Here is a 6,000-nt window from a genome sequence, read left to right as displayed (position 1 = left end):
GATGCGAAGTGCTTCCTGACAAAGTATCCATGAACCTGACCCTCCTTCTTTGTTTATATAGAACATCGTGACCTGATTGTCTATGTAAATCATCAGACTTTTTCCCGTGAGGTGTGGAGAGAAGGTTTGTAGAGCTTTCCAAATTGCTCGAAGTTCCAGGAGGTTGATTTGGAGTATACTTTCTCAAGTAGACCAGCGGCCCTGAGTTTTTAAGTGTAGAAGGTGGGCTCCCCAACCTTTCTGGGATGCATCCATCGTAAGGTTGAGTTGATGAGGAGGTAAGCAGAAGGGTGCTCCCCCTGACAAGTTGACGGGAGTCATCCACCAATGAATATCCGTTTTCATTTGATTGGTGATTCGTACATGGGAGGAAAGAGGTTGTTGGAACTGTGACCATTGACTCTTTAGACCCCACTGAAGATGTCTCATATGGAGTCTTGTGTAAGGAACCACATGGATAGCTGCCGCCATGTGTCCTAAGAGCTGAAGGACCTGACGTCCAGATGTTTGTCGCTACCTGTGCAACTTCTGAGCTAGGGAGGTGAGAGTGAACGTCCTGTCCTCCGGAAGGTAGGCTTTCACCTCCAACGTGTTGAGGAATGCTCCAATAAACTGCAACGTTTGGGTCGGTTGCAGATTTGATTTCTAATAATTTATCAGGAATCCCAATGACTGTAGACAATCTATCGTCTGACTTGTGTGAGCTCGAAGGGTAGCCGGATCTGAAGCTACCAGTAGCCAATTGTCCAAATAGGGAAAAATTTGGATTGATCATTTTCGGAGGTGAGCCACCACCACCGCTAAACATTTGAGGACCCTCGGGGCTGAAGAGAGGCCAAAGGGCAGGATTCTGTATTGGTAATGTTCCTTCAGGGCCTTGAAACAAAGGTAGTGCCAGGGGGAAGGGTGCATGGGTATATGTTAGTATACATCCTTGAGGTCTATTGAACATAGCCAGTCGTTGATTGTAGGAGAGGTAGAATATTTTTTAGGGAGGTCATTTTGAATTTTTCCTTATGAAGGTATTTGTTGATGTTTCGGAGATCTAGGATTGGACGAAGTCCCCCAGATTTCTTTGGAATGAGAAAATAATGGGAATAGAACCTTTGGTTCTTTTGGGATGAGAGAAGTTTGTGAATGGAGTTTTGGATGCAGAGAGTGTGTAGCTCTGATTGAAGGTACATGGATTGGGATGATGTTCCCCGAGGAGAAGGAACGTATGGAATCCTTGGAGGGAAAATGAAATTTAGGCGATAACCTTCTTTTATGATATCCAACACCCAATGATCTGTGGTGATAGTTGTACAATTGGTATAGAAGTTCAGCAGGTGACCTCCGATGAAAGACGGTGGGGGTGGCTCGGGGTTGCTCAAAAAGCCGGTGTCTGCTTTTGAGGTGCCGGAGTTGGTTGCTTTTGTGGACGTTGTTGCCAAGGGCGTCCATGTGATTGAGTTGGAGCCTGATATCGCTGTTGCGAGTAACTTTGTGGGCGATAGGACTGGTAGGGCTGGAAGGCAGGTCTCGGGAACGACCTTCTTCAGAAGTTAGGGAAAAATTTCCTGTAGGATGATTGAGAATCCGTGGGTGTTGTGAGTGCCAACACTGCAGTTTTCTGCTCTTTAAGATGTGGAACCGTTTCTGTAAACTTCTCACCAAATAAGTTGTCCCCCATACAGGGGATGTCAGCCAATCTGTCGTGCACGTCTTCCCATATTGAGCTAGCTCTTAACCAGGCCATTCTGCGGGCTGCGATGGCTGTTGCAAACGAACGTGAGGAACATTCGAAAGATTCATATTCTGATCGCAGTAAGTGCCGCAGCCCTTCCTCCATATCAGTAAATGGCTGAGGTAAAGAGTCGTCAGGAGCTATGCAAAGGGGGCGTAAGTTTTGCAGAGTTTCAAACAAATACTGGATCAAATAGAACTGATGATACTGAATCCTTGTAGAAAGCATGGAGGAATGGTAGACTTTGCGACCAAAATCATCCATGGATTTATGCTCCTTTCCTGGAGGGGAGCTAGCATGTAATTTAGAGCGTTTAGACTTAGATAGAGTGGACTCTACTACAATAGTTATGAGGTAATTGGTCCGAGTCATATATGGTGGAATTTCGCATTCTATATTTCAAATCAATCTTTCTGGATGCAGATCCTGTTGAGTATGGTTTTTCTCACATTTTGTATAAGACAGTTTAAAATGTCATGTGGGGGTAAAGCTATAGGTTCTGGTGGCGTATTGAAAAATTTTAAAATGCCAAGAACCTCTGACCTAGGATCTGGAATTGTTGCTGTTTGTATTTTTAAGAGATTCCCCACCTTCTCAATGAATTTCATGTAGGTTAAGTCTTCTGGTGGGGAATAGAGCTCTGGAAGGCCTTCTGGTGGGTCTGAAGGCATGCCCATGGATGAACTGGGAGAAGACGTGGAAGTGTGAGAAAGTGGGCTATCTGGTCTTGCTGGAGTTAGAGACATCACCGGTGGAATAGGTTGTGAAGGCCCAGAAGCAGGTGGTGAAGATGGGGTCACAGGTCTTGGATAAGTAGATTGTAAATCTTCAAAAAAGGTATTCAATGCTTGAAATATCTGTATCATTGCCATGGAGGCAAGATGAGTCTGTGGCATTTGTGGCACAGGTGATAGAGGAGGCACCGTGAAAGGCACTGTATGCTCCTGGGTGGTTTTTGGAGTGGGATGCATTGTAGATGCCCCACTGGAAAGTGAAATACCACTGAACGATGGAGCCCTAGATGAATCTGAGTTGAAAGAGAGTTCCACATCTGCATCCGAATCTGGCCTTGGTGTAATGGAAAGAAACGGCTTTTTAAGTACATGCTTTGTTTTTTCTGTACTTTTCCGAGGCTGAAGGGTAGTTGTTGTATCATGTTTGCTAATGCGTTCATGGTGTTCGGATGTGCCTTGATGTTTCGTTACTCATGTTGCTTCAATGCGCCGTGGTGTTTTGATGAGTCGTGTTGTGTAGGTAATGCACCATATTGCGTTGTGCGCCGATGTGTCATTGTGCGCCGATGCGCCATGGTGCTTCGACGCTTCGTGATGTTTCGATGCACCATGCTCCGAGCATCTACCTTCATGGCTTCGCCTGAAACTAGAGTGCGTCAAATGTTTCTGAGACGCAAGGGGGGATAGCGGGAACAGAGCCTTGATTTCCGGTAGTTGTTTGAGGGGATTTAGGAGGAAGAACCTCGACCCCTTTCAATGGCGCTGGGCATTTGGCTGTCCTCACCGAAGCTGAATCTCCTGGTTCCGCCGACGCAGGTCTTTTTCTTTGGCCTTTTTGAGACTTCTCCGGTCCCAGAGAAGATTGTGTGGAGGGCACTCTCAAATGTGCTATTCGATCCGTGAGTTGACTTTTGGCCCTGGGAGCCATCCAACCGCAGTCCCTGCAAGAGGACTGGTTGTGCTCCAGGCCTAAACAAATATAGCAATAATTATGTCCATCCGTGATGGACATAATTTTGCCACATTGGCAGTACTTAAACCCGGAAGGTTTAGGCGCCATACTGCCCGAAAAAAGTCTTGAGAAAAAAATTGCTGAAAAAATCGAAAAAAATTTGACAGAGAGAGAGGGAACCCCGCATGCTATCAGCTTGCAGAAAAAAAGAGACTGAGAAGAGAAACGGATTCGCGCGGGAAGATGACCGCTCAGGCGCACAGAGTTGAAAACTCTGACACTATCTGAGGGAAGCTCTGCCTACTCCCAGTCGCGTCGATGCTCCCAGGCAGCATGGCTAATTCAGCCCTGCTATCGACGGGAAACACTATGCACACAAGTGCAAGCTTATGCTGCTTGGTAACATTATATTCACAGGCTCCATGTAACACTATACATCCGCAAGCAGTGTCCATGTTACTATGTAACACTATACACACAGACAGAGTGTTACTTTGTAGCACTATACATAGGCAGAATCTATTTCTCTGTAACACTATACACTTGAGTTGCGCCCTTGTGACTCCATCACATATACAGGCAGAGATTACAAAAAAAGCCAAGTCCTGGTGGGGGCCTGGATGCGTGGCTGGAAAGTGGAACAAGCTGACACACTAACAGAGTTGGCAGTACCAGATGCTGCTGAGTGCTGAGGCTCCTTTGTGGCCCCTGGCTCTGTGCTGAGGCATTCTGGCTCTGGGGTAGTGATGTATCTGTGTCAGAAACACTGAAGCCAGACAGCACAAAGAAACAGGGAATCTCTCTAGGATCAGCAGAACTCTTCAAAAGATCAAACACTTCTAGGACAGGGAACATGAAAAAAGTCTGGGGAGTTTTTTTTGGCAGACAAAGTGATTGAGAAACTGGTAAATTCATTGCTTTTCAGATTACTGCACAAAAAAACAAAACATATGCTCAGGACAGGCTGGCTGGTTTACTGCTGGACTGCTCCTGAAGTCTCCAGCAGCTACTACCCTTTCAAACTGGGGGAAATGCAAATGGAGCTGGTAACTGGGAGCCCCAAGTTCGGATCTCTCTGTCTGCTATATGCTGCACAGCCTTGACAGCATGGCTTTACTGCACTGCACTGGTAACACCAAGAAGGCAGCCATTTATCAAAGCAGTGAATACTACACAGGCAAGAATTCTCCCTATTAGCACAGTCAAGATTAAATTGTGCCAGAGCTCCAGAAGGAAAAAGCTTTTGAGCTTCTGGAAGTGCAACAGTTCACTTGTGGGGATTAGAAAAGATTCTCTCATCTTTTTACCTATGATATCGCAGAAAGAAGGAGCGAGCAACTTGTAGATTTTTCTGCCAAAACATTTTTTTCTCAAGGTATTCATTAACTTCTTTTTTTTCCTACACTTGGTGACTCTTCCCCTGGCTTCTCACCCACAAGCATGTTGTTCTTCTTCAGAGTACATACCGTCCAGTGATAAAGGCCACAAATTTTCATGCTGTCACTTGCTGTGTTGCAATGTCAGTACAGAAAATATGAGAAAGCCATGAACTGCCCTCAATAAGCACAGCTTTTTCAGGAGCCAAAACATAAAATGTGTGTAGGGAAATGCTCAGCCTCTTGCAGGGAATTCTTTTTAGGGTGTCTGGTTGGCTCACTCCACCAGAGCACTATAAACAGCATGAGAAGGGGTGTAAGCAGACTCCTGAGTTGAGCCAGCAAGCAATCATATTTTCTGCTTTTCCCTCTAAATATTCATGCAAGGGCCACCTCAAACATAAGTTTGCTATTTCATATGTATATGATTTGAATGTAACCATTGTATTTTATTTTGATTTGGATTGTAATATTTATTTTTACAGTGTTATTGGACAGACACAGGTTTAAGGTTTATTAATTTTCTATACCGTCATCTTGAAAATACAATAAAAGGCAGACAATAAAAACAAAACTGAATATAATAATAATAGAAGCATCGTAACAGTTAAAACAACATAAAATATAATTATAATTAATAATTTTAAAATTAAGTTAGAAATAAGATCAATGTAGTAGATAAAGTGACATCAGTGCTTGGTTAAGGCTATCCTTGTTTTTATCATTGTGATTCTGCATATGCACACTTAAATAGCCAGGTCTTGAGATGTGCTTTAAATTTTTTCATATCGGCTTGTAGTCTTATATCTGTGGGGAGAGTGTTTCATAGTTTCGTACCAGCTATAGAGATTGCTCGTTCACGCACTTGGCTTAGCCGAGCTGATCTGATTGTTGGAACAGTTAGGAGACCTTTATGAGCTGACCGCAAATTTTTTTTGAGGAACATGTAAACGTATGGATGTATTTAGCCATTCGGTATTGGTACCATATATTATATTATGGATGATACAGGCCGTTTTGAACTGTATTCGGAAATTGATTGGTAGCCAGTGCAATGACATGAGTACTGGGGTTATATGGTCAAATTTTCTGTTACCCGTTAAAACCCGGGCAGCAGCATTCTGCAGTACCTGGAGTGGTCGGTTGGAACTGTATGGCAAACCCAATAACAAGGTATTGCAATAGTCAATGTTTGCAAATATCAGTGCTTGG

The sequence above is a fragment of the Rhinatrema bivittatum genome, chromosome 8 (genome assembly GCF_901001135.1).
Source record: "Rhinatrema bivittatum chromosome 8, aRhiBiv1.1, whole genome shotgun sequence".
In the NCBI taxonomy this organism is placed as follows: Eukaryota; Metazoa; Chordata; class Amphibia; order Gymnophiona; family Rhinatrematidae; genus Rhinatrema; species Rhinatrema bivittatum.
This window is presented reverse-complemented; position numbering follows the sequence as displayed.